We start from the raw sequence: 13,935 nt of genomic DNA on the forward strand, positions 1-13,935 counted from the left end.
ACGCCTTGAGGTTATCTTCAAGGCGGGAGCGCTACATGGTATCCTATAAAATCTTCAAGTTGGTCAAGCATTCGGGACCTTGTAACGCCTTGAGGTTATCTTCAAGGCGGGAGCGCTACATGGTATCCTATAAAATCTTCAAGTTGGTCAAGCATTCGGGACCTTGTAACGCCTTGAGGTTATCTTCAAGGCGGGAGCGCTACATGGTATCCTATAAAATCTTCAAGTTGGTCAAGCATTCGGGACCTTGTAACGCCTTGAGGTTATCTTCAAGGCGGGAGCGCTACATGGTATCCTATAAAATCTTCAAGTTGGTCAAGCATTCGGGACCTTGTAACGCCTTGAGGTTATCTTCAAGGCGGGAGCGCTACATGGTATCCTATAAAATCTTCAAGTTGGTCAAGCATTCGGGACCTTGTAACGCCTTGAGGTTATCTTCAAGGCGGGAGCGCTACATGGTATCCTATAAAATCTTCAAGTTGGTCAAGCATTCGGGACCTTGTAACGCCTTGAGGTTATCTTCAAGGCGGGAGCGCTACATGGTATCCTATAAAATCTTCAAGTTGGTCAAGCATTCGGGACCTTGTAACGCCTTGAGGTTATCTTCAAGGCGGGAGCGCTACATGGTATCCTATAAAATCTTCAAGTTGGTCAAGCATTCGGGACCTTGTAACGCCTTGAGGTTATCTTCAAGGCGGGAGCGCTACATGGTATCCTATAAAATCTTCAAGTTGGTCAAGCATTCGGGACCTTGTAACGCCTTGAGGTTATCTTCAAGGCGGGAGCGCTACATGGTATCCTATAAAATCTTCAAGTTGGTCAAGCATTCGGGACCTTGTAACGCCTTGAGGTTATCTTCAAGGCGGGAGCGCTACATGGTATCCTATAAAATCTTCAAGTTGGTCAAGCATTCGGGACCTTGTAACGCCTTGAGGTTATCTTCAAGGCGGGAGCGCTACATGGTATCCTATAAAATCTTCAAGTTGGTCAAGCATTCGGGACCTTGTAACGCCTTGAGGTTATCTTCAAGGCGGGAGCGCTACATGGTATCCTATAAAATCTTCAAGTTGGTCAAGCATTCGGGACCTTGTAACGCCTTGAGGTTATCTTCAAGGCGGGAGCGCTACATGGTATCCTATAAAATCTTCAAGTTGGTCAAGCATTCGGGACCTTGTAACGCCTTGAGGTTATCTTCAAGGCGGGAGCGCTACATGGTATCCTATAAAATCTTCAAGTTGGTCAAGCATTCGGGACCTTGTAACGCCTTGAGGTTATCTTCAAGGCGGGAGCGCTACATGGTATCCTATAAAATCTTCAAGTTGGTCAAGCATTCGGGACCTTGTAACGCCTTGAGGTTATCTTCAAGGCGGGAGCGCTACATGGTATCCTATAAAATCTTCAAGTTGGTCAAGCATTCGGGACCTTGTAACGCCTTGAGGTTATCTTCAAGGCGGGAGCGCTACATGGTATCCTATAAAATCTTCAAGTTGGTCAAGCATTCGGGACCTTGTAACGCCTTGAGGTTATCTTCAAGGCGGGAGCGCTACATGGTATCCTATAAAATCTTCAAGTTGGTCAAGCATTCGGGACCTTGTAACGCCTTGAGGTTATCTTCAAGGCGGGAGCGCTACATGGTATCCTATAAAATCTTCAAGTTGGTCAAGCATTCGGGACCTTGTAACGCCTTGAGGTTATCTTCAAGGCGGGAGCGCTACATGGTATCCTATAAAATCTTCAAGTTGGTCAAGCATTCGGGACCTTGTAACGCCTTGAGGTTATCTTCAAGGCGGGAGCGCTACATGGTATCCTATAAAATCTTCAAGTTGGTCAAGCATTCGGGACCTTGTAACGCCTTGAGTTTATTTTCAAGGCGGGAGTGTTACACGGGATTCTAGTAAAGCTTCATGGTCAAACATTCAGGACCTTGTAACACCTTGAGGTTATCTTCAAGGCGGGAGCGCTACATGGTATCCTATAAAATCTTCAAGTTGGTCAAGCATTCGGGACCTTGTAACATCTTGAGTTTATTTTCAAGGTGGGAGTGTTACACGGTATTCTAGTAAAGGTTCATGGTCAAACATTCAGTACCTTGTAACACCTTGAGGTTATCTTCAAGGCGGGCGCGTTACATGGTATCCTGTTAAATCTTCAAGTTGGTCAAGCATTCGGGACCTTGTAACACCTTGAGTTTATATTCAAGGCGGGAGTGTTACACGGTATTCTAGTAAAGCTTCAGGGTCAAACATTCAGGACCTTGTAACACCTTGAGGTTACCTTCAAGGCGGGAGCGTTACATGGTATCCAATTAAATCTTCAAGTTGGTCAAGCAAACGGGACCTTGTAACACCTTGAATTTATTTTCAAGGCGGGAGCATTACACGGTATTTTAGTAAACCTTCATGGTTAAGCATTCGGGACCTTGTAATACCTTGAGGTTTTCTTCAAGGCGGGAGCGTTACACGGTATTCTAGTAAAGCCTCAAGTTGGTTAAGCATTCGAGACCTTGTAAAACCTTGAGGTTATTTTCAAGGCGGGAGCATTACACGGTATTCTAGTAAAGCTTCATAGTTAAACATTCGGAACCTTGTAACACCTTGAGTTTATTTTCAAGGGGGGGATTGTTACTCGGTGTTCTAGTAAAAGCTTCAAGTTGGTTAAGCATCAGGAACCTTGTAAAACCTTGAGGTTATTTTCAAGGCGGGAGCATTATACGGTATTCTAGTAAAGCATCAAGTTGGTTAAGCATTCGGGGCCATGGAACACCTTGACAGTATTATTTATTTATTTTGTTAAGGCATGGACGTTAAGCACATTTTTATGTGATAAATCCTTCCATTATGTAGCCTCCATAAAATATAAAGTTTCTTTTGCTGATCTACAAAAAAAAAATGGAAATACAAGTGAAGTAGAGATTGTTACCCGTCATGATGTTTGAGACTCGAAAGGTATTAAATCTCGAATCTTGGATGTATTGCAGACCTTTATGTGTAGATTCAGAATCACCAAGTGGATTGTGATTTCGTTGTTCCTACGTCAAGACACGAGATTTTTAGTAAGTCACACAAATCTGAAATTCTTTAGCATGGCAAAATCTAGAGCTAACTTCAAAAAATCATCTAGAAAGATTCTGAAGGTATTAAATTTTGAATTTTTGATATGTTATATATCGAAAAGTCTAGTTTTTGAAAAATCAAACGGTTCATAATTTTCATTTTTCTACAATGAAATATGAATTTTCTATGACGAACATGTCTGGTTGTAAAAAAGTGACGAATTTTAGCATGACAAAATCTAGAGCTTAATCTAAAAAATCATCTAGAAAGATTGTGAAGGTATTAAATTTTTAATTTTGGATACTTTATAGATCGAAAAGTCTAGTTTTTGAACAACCAAACGGTTCATGATTTTTATTTTTCTACAATGAGATATGAATTTTCTATGACGAACATGTCATGCGTAAAAAAGTGACGAATTTTAGCATGACAGAATCTAGAGCTAACTTCAAAAAATCATCTAGAAAGATTCTGAGAGTATTAAATTTTGAATTTTGGATATGTTTGAGATCGAAAAGTCTAGTTTCTAAAAAGTCAAACGGTTCATGATTTTGATTTTTTTACATTGAGATATGAATTTTCTACGACGAAGATGTCAGGCTGTAAAAAAGTGACGAATTTTAGCATGACAGAATCTAGAGCTAACTTCAAAAAATCATCTAGAAAGATTCTGAAAGTATTAAATTTTAAATTTTGGATAAGTTAGAGATCGAAAAGTCTAGTTACTAAAAAATCAAACGGTTCACGATTTTGATTTTTTTAACAATGAGATATGAATTTTCTACGACGAACATGTCAGGCTGTAAAAAAAAGTGATGAATTTTTAGCATGACAGAATCTAGAGCTAACTTCAAAAAATCATCTAGGAAGATTCTGAAGGTATTAAATTTTGAATTTCGGGTATTTTAAATATCTAAAAGTCTAGTTTCTGAAAAATCAAACGGTTCATGATTTTGATTTTTCTACAATGAGATATGAATTTTCTACGACAGACATGTCAAGCTGTAAAAAAGTGACGAAAAAAAAGAAGTGGAAAATTACCTTGAGTATGCCCTTTTCCTCATAGGCTCACAATCTGTAATTGAAGATAAAATTATGGAGACAATGTATCTATTTATAGATGTCATGTGGTGGGTAAAATCCTTCTCCCAGTTCAATTACAATTTCTTTTTGATTTGGGCTATAAAACATATATATGAATATGAAATTGAGTAGGATTACAATTCCTAGTTCAATTAAAATTTCTTTTTGTCTTGGGCAATAAAACATAATATGAATATGAAATTGAGTAGGATTACAATTCCTAGTTCAATTACAATTTCTTTTTGGGTTGTGCAATAAACATATATATGAATATGAAATTGAGTAGGATTACATTTCCTAGTTCAATTACAATTTCTTTTTGGGTTGTGCAATAAACATATATATGAATATGAAATTGAGTAGGATTACATTTCCTAGTTCAATTACAATTTCTTTTTGGGTTGTGCAATAAACATATATATGAATATGAAATTGAGTAGGATTACATTTCCTAGTTCAATTACAATTTCTTTTTGGGTTGTGCAATAAACATATATATGAATATGAAATTGAGTAGGATTACATTTCCTAGTTCAATTACAATTTCTTTTTGGGTTGTGCAATAAACATATATATGAATATGAAATTGAGTAGGATTACATTTCCTAGTTCAATTACAATTTCTTTTTGGGTTGTGCAATAAACATATATATGAATATGAAATTGAGTAGGATTACATTTCCTAGTTCAATTACAATTTCTTTTTGGGTTGTGCAATAAACATATATATGAATATGAAATTGAGTAGGATTACATTTCCTAGTTCAATTACAATTTCTTTTTGGGTTGTGCAATAAACATATATATGAATATGAAATTGAGTAGGATTACATTTCCTAGTTCAATTACAATTTCTTTTTGGGTTGTGCAATAAACATATATATGAATATGAAATTGAGTAGGATTACATTTCCTAGTTCAATTACAATTTCTTTTTGGGTTGTGCAATAAACATATATATGAATATGAAATTGAGTAGGATTACATTTCCTAGTTCAATTACAATTTCTTTTTGGGTTGTGCAATAAACATATATATGAATATGAAATTGAGTAGGATTACATTTCCTAGTTCAATTACAATTTCTTTTTGGGTTGTGCAATAAACATATATATGAATATGAAATTGAGTAGGATTACATTTCCTAGTTCAATTACAATTTCTTTTTGGGTTGTGCAATAAACATATATATGAATATGAAATTGAGTAGGATTACATTTCCTAGTTCAATTACAATTTCTTTTTGGGTTGTGCAATAAACATATATATGAATATGAAATTGAGTAGGATTACATTTCCTAGTTCAATTACAATTTCTTTTTGGGTTGTGCAATAAACATATATATGAATATGAAATTGAGTAGGATTACATTTCCTAGTTCAATTACAATTTCTTTTTGGGTTGTGCAATAAACATATATATGAATATGAAATTGAGTAGGATTACATTTCCTAGTTCAATTACAATTTCTTTTTGGGTTGTGCAATAAACATATATATGAATATGAAATTGAGTAGGATTACATTTCCTAGTTCAATTACAATTTCTTTTTGGGTTGTGCAATAAACATATATATGAATATGAAATTGAGTAGGATTACATTTCCTAGTTCAATTACAATTTCTTTTTGGGTTGTGCAATAAACATATATATGAATATGAAATTGAGTAGGATTACATTTCCTAGTTCAATTACAATTTCTTTTTGGGTTGTGCAATAAACATATATATGAATATGAAATTGAGTAGGATTACATTTCCTAGTTCAATTACAATTTCTTTTTGGGTTGTGCAATAAACATATATATGAATATGAAATTGAGTAGGATTACATTTCCTAGTTCAATTACAATTTCTTTTTGGGTTGTGCAATAAACATATATATGAATATGAAATTGAGTAGGATTACATTTCCTAGTTCAATTACAATTTCTTTTTGGGTTGTGCAATAAACATATATATGAATATGAAATTGAGTAGGATTACATTTCCTAGTTCAATTACAATTTCTTTTTGGGTTGTGCAATAAACATATATATGAATATGAAATTGAGTAGGATTACATTTCCTAGTTCAATTAAAATTTCTTTTTGTCTTGGGCAATAAAACATAATATGAATATGAAATTGAGTAGGATTACAATTCCTAGTTCAATTACAATTTCTTTTTGGGTTGTGCAATAAACATATATATGAATATGAAATTGAGTAGGATTACAATTCCTAATTGAATTATGATTTCGTTTTGGTTTGGGCAATAAACCATATATAGGAATATGAAATTGAGTAGGATTACAATTGTTAATTCAATTATAATTCATTTTTAACTAAGGTGAATTTAGTAATTGGTTAACGCTTCAAGCCTAGTCTCTAAAAGATAAAATATCTCGACAAGACTTGAGGCAGGGGCATTTGTAATCATCTAAAATTTATTAAATATAAATTTATAAAATGATTCGGATTATATTGAATTCATAAATATATTAATCCAAATATATATTGTGGATTGATATAATTGAGTTAAATATGTATGTCAAATAAATTTGGGTTTAATTAAAGTCTAAATTAATTGATGTGGGCTACATTGGATGAACCCAATTTGTTAAACCCAATCTCATCTTATTCTAGAGCCCATTTTGGCGACACGTGTGCAGATGATGTGGCATGCCAAGTCAAATAAGAAAACCAATAGAATCATGACATGTGCCAAAGATGACAAGCCCACTCCATAAAGCCCAAATGCCATGTCACTTAAATATGATTGGCTGAATGGAATCCTATCCCAATCGCAATTCCTCTATTTTAAAACCATAAATAGGGGTCCTCATAATTCTAGAAAAGTGACAGAAAATTCTAAACAAGAAGCTAGAGAAACTCCATGGTACAAACGCCATTTAATTCTCTATAAAGCTACAAGTTTAAGAATTCAAGCATTCAAGTTCAAGAACGATCAAGATCAAGACAGCCGAATTCAAGAACAAGCTCGAAGCCCGTGAATTCAAATAAAAGTCAAGATCAAGATAAAATTCAAGTTCAAGTTCATCATAGATCAAGAATAAGCTTTAAAGCTCTTGAATTTTATATTTGAAAAGGCGAATTCCGAGGGATTATAGAGATTGTAACACTCACATTCGAAATAATAAAATTGATTGTTGCTGTAATATTCCGTTCTTGATTATTGTTTTCTTGACGCGAATTTTATTGTCTACAGTGGTCAAACATCAACACAAAAGGACATTAGTTTTGCAATCACAATGAGCAGGTTCGATGGAATTAAATATTGTAAGGGTTCATTTAGAAACAACTATAATCTCTCTTCAACTGCTTAGCACGATCAAATCACTAGAAAGAGGGACGAAATAAAGCTTAACAAAATAATTAACAAATATACGAACTAGGTAGTAACATAGAATGTGAAAGTCGACTATTTGATTGACATTTCAAAGAAGTCTATATAAGTTGACCTGCAAATGCCAACATACGCAGCAAGCAAGATGAACTAAGAGGTAAACATAAGATAAACTCTAAGAGGCTACATATACAGAAAACTAGACTAAACATCTATATTAAATGTCTCTTTTCCCCTTTTCTATGGTACATGTTTTTATCAACTTTTAGCTTTACAATTTACTATATATACATGTTGAAAAGAGACTCCATAATTGCCTCTATTGAACCTGCGATCAAGCCAGTGAAAGATTTGCAGTCCACATGACAAAATTAAAAGAACTTTCATTATAATATACCGATAATCTTCTAGATAACCTTTGACACTAATGATGCATGGATGAATTCCTTTAATCCATCTTGGCAAATATACCCGTTGATTTGAGTCCTATTTTTTGGCAGAGGATTTCTTGATTCGTACCACATATGCTTCTCATATATGATGAAATCATCCCAGTAAAGAAATACAATAGTTTAAAAAGTACAATACAAACGGAGTTATAATACCAAGCAAAATGCGATTTTTCGCAAAACAGGATTGTTGGTAAATCATATATTCTTTTGACGTGAACTCGAGTTTTAAATTTTCATAAAGGAAGAAGCCTAATTGGATGTTCTCTAAAGATTATTATGAAGAAGGCATAGTATGAGAATCAACTGTGCTTATGTGAATTGAATCATCTTTAGTTGATCATTTAAATAATGTGTCAGGTGATGGATTCACTAGGTGACACATGACTATTCCAGAGATATTAGAGTTCAGTAATATGTCTTGTGAATGAAATGGCACAAACCTAGAGTGAAAGGTATTGCTATCCAGCTATCTAGAAATTCAATGTATGAATAAAAGGGCTTTTAAGCGCTTCCCTCGTCTTAGAGTTGCGTATTCAACTTGCATAAAATAGTAAGAAGAATTTGCAGCCGTTAGAAGCACAACGTGATGCATATGCACTATTAGTGCAAAGACGTGCAAGACTTTTGCCATGAAGAGCTTCTCTTATACATATGAACTATAACCTTTTCAGGTATTTTACACCTCGACTGGTTCGAGTAGGTTGTCCCAGGCAAATGAACAAGTGATAGAAACTATTCTAGGCCAGATATAAGAGTTTTGCCAACTTGTTGCACCAGAATTCTAACACTTAATCAGCTATAAACACATATCATGTGTAAGAAAAGTATAACATAATAAGTGAAAATTCTAGACCTTCAACATTTAATAGCAAGTGTTATTATGTCCTTGTTTTTGTCTTCTCTGGAAACCGTGACACAACAGTTTTTCTTTCTTGGTTGTGTAACTTATGATGAACAACTCTAGAGATGGAGCAGTAACTATATGCACATTAGTCTGCAGAGATATCCACCAACCATGAACTTCAAGACATTTAAGCAAGAAGTCTCAGTGTTTGCTGATTATTTCTTTTCAAAAGGTATATAGTAATTCTAAGCAAAAGAAGTATGTTTATGCTACAATGCATGAACTGTTAAAATCTCAACATACAAAGCAAGGTGAAAAATAGAGTTCAAAGGTCCATAATATTAAGAAATTAGTGAACCTTTCCCTCTGTTTTTCACAAAGGGTTGCAATAGATGAAGTACAAAAAGTTCTGCACTAGTAGTTAATCATAATATCAAGTGATTTGAAGACATCTTTTCTTGCGTAGTACTATAACTACAATTGGCCTGTTCACAGAACTTATGGACTGAAATCGGGAAATGAATAGACAAGTACATTTAAAGAAAAAAATATTTCCACAACCACTGATGTACTATTAAACATATACATGAGTATAAATATTGGTAATGGGTATATCAAGTGAAGGAAATACCCAATACTCATATAGAAGAACTAACAATTCATGAAATTAAAATTCAAATCCAAAATATGAGATTCCAAAACTAACTACATAGATATGTATAACTTCGAGGTAACATGCACTATTTTGAAATATCCATTAGAGAATAATGACAATGAATGTTGATAAAATTAGAATACTTCACCAATATCTGACGCATTCGTTCCTATTGTATACATAAAATTTCATAAAAAAAGAAAAGCACAATTTGAGTTTAAAGTATCAAGTAAATAACAAAACAAGAAAAAGGCCGTCAAGACATAGTTGTTACTTTCTCCAACCGCACTCCTTGAGAATCCAACACAATACCTACAAAGTGAAATTAATCCCGATAGGGCGGCACGATTGGATATCCAAATCGAGATATGAGTAATTTTGAAACAAAACCCTAGTTACTCGCTAATTAAATCCCACAGAATATCAGAAATCTAATTTCAAGTAATAACTGAAATAGAAATTTACACCCATTTCATTCATTATCACAGCTCTTGTAGAGCCCTAGTGTTCTCTTCTTCATCAAATTGGAAGAGCAACACTTGTAGGTGGGTTCCCTTGAAAAGGGGAGGAAAAGAGATTCCTCAGTTACATGACTTTGCATAATCAAAGAATTTTGAGGTTGGGGATGTTGGTCATACGAAGAAAAATCGTTCATTGCTGGAGAATGAAGAAAAAGGAAGACGCTTTGGCGAGGGCAAGCAACTTCACAATGAGAAGATTGGGGCTTAGAAATATTATAAGAAATATACATTACTACACCTAAAAAGAAAGAGAAATAAAGTTAATTTATGCGAGTAGTGACTGGTGACTTTTGACTCGCTAATTTTAGATTTAGCGACTAGTTATATATCAATCTAGGGACCAGATTTAGCATCATTCTTAGAAAATAAATTAAAATTTTAAACTAGAGACGAGAAGCAAAACTCGTCCCTACAAACATCCTTTTAGAGACCAGATTTTTGACTTGTCTCTGAATGTTTGTCTTTACTAAGCCTTTTTATTGTAGTGACATATAAGAATATACAAGATTGTAAACACCGTCACCATAAGTGAACTATACCAATCATCACAATTCCAACATATATTCTAAGCTAATTGAGGAAATAGGTTAACTTACCAAATCTCCAAGCTAATGATCATCTTGATAAATTCCCAACATTTCATAATCAATTGACATAAAGGTATATAGAATTAAACAATTCATTATAATATAAGCATCATATAATCAATATCACAAGATCCATAGCATATCATAATATGAGAGGATAAAGATATAATGATTTCTTCATTGAATAAGATTGAAAATCATGGTTAAACAGTGGATTAATCATGAAATCACTATTAGAATGCTTTTGAAATCATTTGAACAACGAATCGATGGCTAGATTTAAAATGGGATTTTGGACTTATAATCATGTATGAAAAAGCATTGAAAGGACTCCTTCGATGAATGATTATATAAGGATGAAGGACTGCCATAACTTCTACTTTAGAAAGCCCACAAAAATCTGAGAACATAACTCCAAGAATCCACCTCCATAGCTTGTTCATGAGTTTGGTCTCCAATGGAGGTTTGAGAGAATTTGGAAGAAGACAAAGTTTTTGGGATTTTTATTTCTTAATGGGTATTGGGGTTTTGACATAGTAAAGGGGTTAAATTGGTCATAAAAATAGTTTATAACCGATTCCTAAATTTACGAAAACACCACCATACTTATTAGGACTTTTAGACATGTCCAACTTGACTTTTAAACGACGCAACAAAATCTAAAAGTGGTTGCACGCTGCGGAGGTTTCTCCTTATTTTGCCTCCCATAATTTTTGAGGCAGTGATCCTAGTGTAGATCGCGTGACTCATAGGCAGACCAAGTATTAGTTTTTGCGACGGGAGGTTGGCTTCACTTCTTGGTTCTGCACGCTTCCATTTGGCAGCTTCCTTGTCAAACATTTGGGTCCTCCTCGGGGGCCCTTAGAGTGGTCCTCGATAGTTGTGCCCGGAAGTTTTGACCCTTAACATGTCTATTAATATAATAGGGTCAACTCCATTTTTTTTCAATTCTAAACAACACATAAAAAAAGGCAACCATACAAGGACACAATAGTGCGTGTAAAGATAACCTTAAAAACGTCTTGGACGTTTGGACTCCAAAAAACATCAAATCAATTATACATGCTGTAAAAAAGTTTATTCACATGTTAAAAACCTTTTTAAACATATGTGAGGCTCTATCTACCTTAATTTATTTTGAGGGTCTTGACATTATCCCCCACTTGGGAACATTCTTCCTCAAATGACATTTGGAACTTTGAAAACACTTTCAAGGACTCAATGAACCATAGAGAAACTCACAACATATAACTGATAATGCTCAAACTTACTTCTCAAATAAGAAGTAAAGAGGTCATACCAAGTAAAGCACCCAACTAATGAGGTTGGGATCATTCCCACGAGGAGAATAGTTCAGACTAAAAATCAATCTATTATTACTATTATTTAGTCAATTATTTCCTTACAAATCAAAGAAAATAAAGGGGGGGGGGGTTTATTTATAAATGAAAGAAAATAACTTGCTAAATCAAAGTAGACAACAAACAGATTCAAATGTTTGAGTTTAATCAATTAATAAAAGTAACTAGGGTTTAAGTGTTCCCCACAGGTTTCTAATTTCATATTTTTAACTATAACGATTATTTACTAGTATCTTTCATGCAATGTGAAAAGTTATGTATTTCTAAATCCTTAGTCCGGCATCTAGAAAATTTCACTCCGCACCTTGGTCCGGCTATGTGTGTTGCTATACTAACTCTTACCTTTAACTCATATTAAACATTGTATTCGATATTTGACTAAGTTATTACCGCGTACCAATCAATACTAGCCTATTAGATAGTATCCACTAAATCTATGTTGATAATTCTTTTCCTATTATCTACCTCCTTGGTACGGCAAGTAGCATTAAGGCGAGTTCTAACGTTGTCCATCCGTTAAAAAGACTTCTAAGAGAAAGAATTATCAATACATGCAAGACATTGTTCTAGAATTGTTATTTTAGTTAGATTTTACCTCATTATTCACCCATGGTTCCCACAACCCTAGTTTTGGATTTTAGTAACCCATAGTCATAATCACAATATTCATATATGTAGTATAAGAATTCATGCACTTACTTCAATGAGAAAGAATAAAATCCAGATTTTTACTTGATTAATCGACAAAATCACCAACAATGAACTCCAGAGAAAAGTCTAATAATCCAGAGTCTAATATAAAAATTAATCTACTAACAAAGAATCTAACATAAAAGTGTCTAACAACCGAGAGTCTAAACCCAAAAACGAGTTTTTTCAAAATATTTATAAAAAAAAAACCTAATAAAAGAAGGACTCTAATTGCTGAAAATCATTCAAAACGCGGCTGGGTAGACAGACCTTGTGACGGGCCGTCGTGGTCACAATGGGCCGTCATGGCCTCCATCACCCTATACTTTACAAATCCTTCTGCTGTTTTCTTCATTACCCTCGACGAACAAGTATGACGGACCGTTTCAAGCACGACGGTCCTTCGAGGGTCTCCGTTCCATAACACTTAAACTTCTTGGAATTTGGGTAATGGGACTACTTCTCTGATCATCACGATGAACCAGCAGGACAGACTGTCGTGGCTACGACGGTCCGTCATGCACTTCGTAACCCCACACTTGGTCAGACTTCCCCATCTTCCTTCAGCAGCTTCACTACGATGCCACCTACGGACTGTCAGAGGCAGGACGAACCGTCACAAGCTCCGTATGTGGTAACTTTTCTGCATTTCTTGCTCAAAAACTTCCACGTTCAACTTTAGACAGATTTCCTGCAAATAAAGGGAAACTTACATAAAAATCAATACAAAAAGGCTTTTGGAAACACACTAAACTTAAGGAAAAAACATTAAAAATACCATCAAACCATGGTATATCAACACCCTCAACTTAAATTCGTTGTTTGTCCTCAAGCTACGCACTATGACTCACTACAAAAATCTTTGTACAATAGTATCCATGTTTTAGCTTTCACAATCATTTAGTTATCAATCCCAATCAGTCTCATTATATTTATGCATGTTATCACTATTAGGCTTAAATATGTGGAATTAGACATTGACACAGACTCACCACGCACTAACACCTATCCTCTTCAATTTCTCACCGAGGTGCTAATATTTCTGGTATTGCAACTAGTGTCCTCACCTCAAAAAAACATCCTCATTTTTCACACAATAATTTCAGTTTGAGTATAAGGATTACTTTTCGACACTCACTCTCAGAACAAATTCACAACTCATTCATACATATTGCCATAAGCTTTCCCTTATTTTCACTGCTTTAAGTTTGCTATACAACTTTTAGGATCACGATAGGACTTTCTTAGCTTGTAACATAGGCTCAGGGTCAGGTAGGGTATATTTAGGCATACTTTAGTGACTTTTTTCCCTCCTTGATATATCGGCTAAACATACCACTT

This window comes from Solanum pennellii, chromosome 10 (genome assembly GCF_001406875.1).
Source record: "Solanum pennellii chromosome 10, SPENNV200".
Classification (NCBI taxonomy): Eukaryota; Viridiplantae; Streptophyta; class Magnoliopsida; order Solanales; family Solanaceae; genus Solanum; species Solanum pennellii.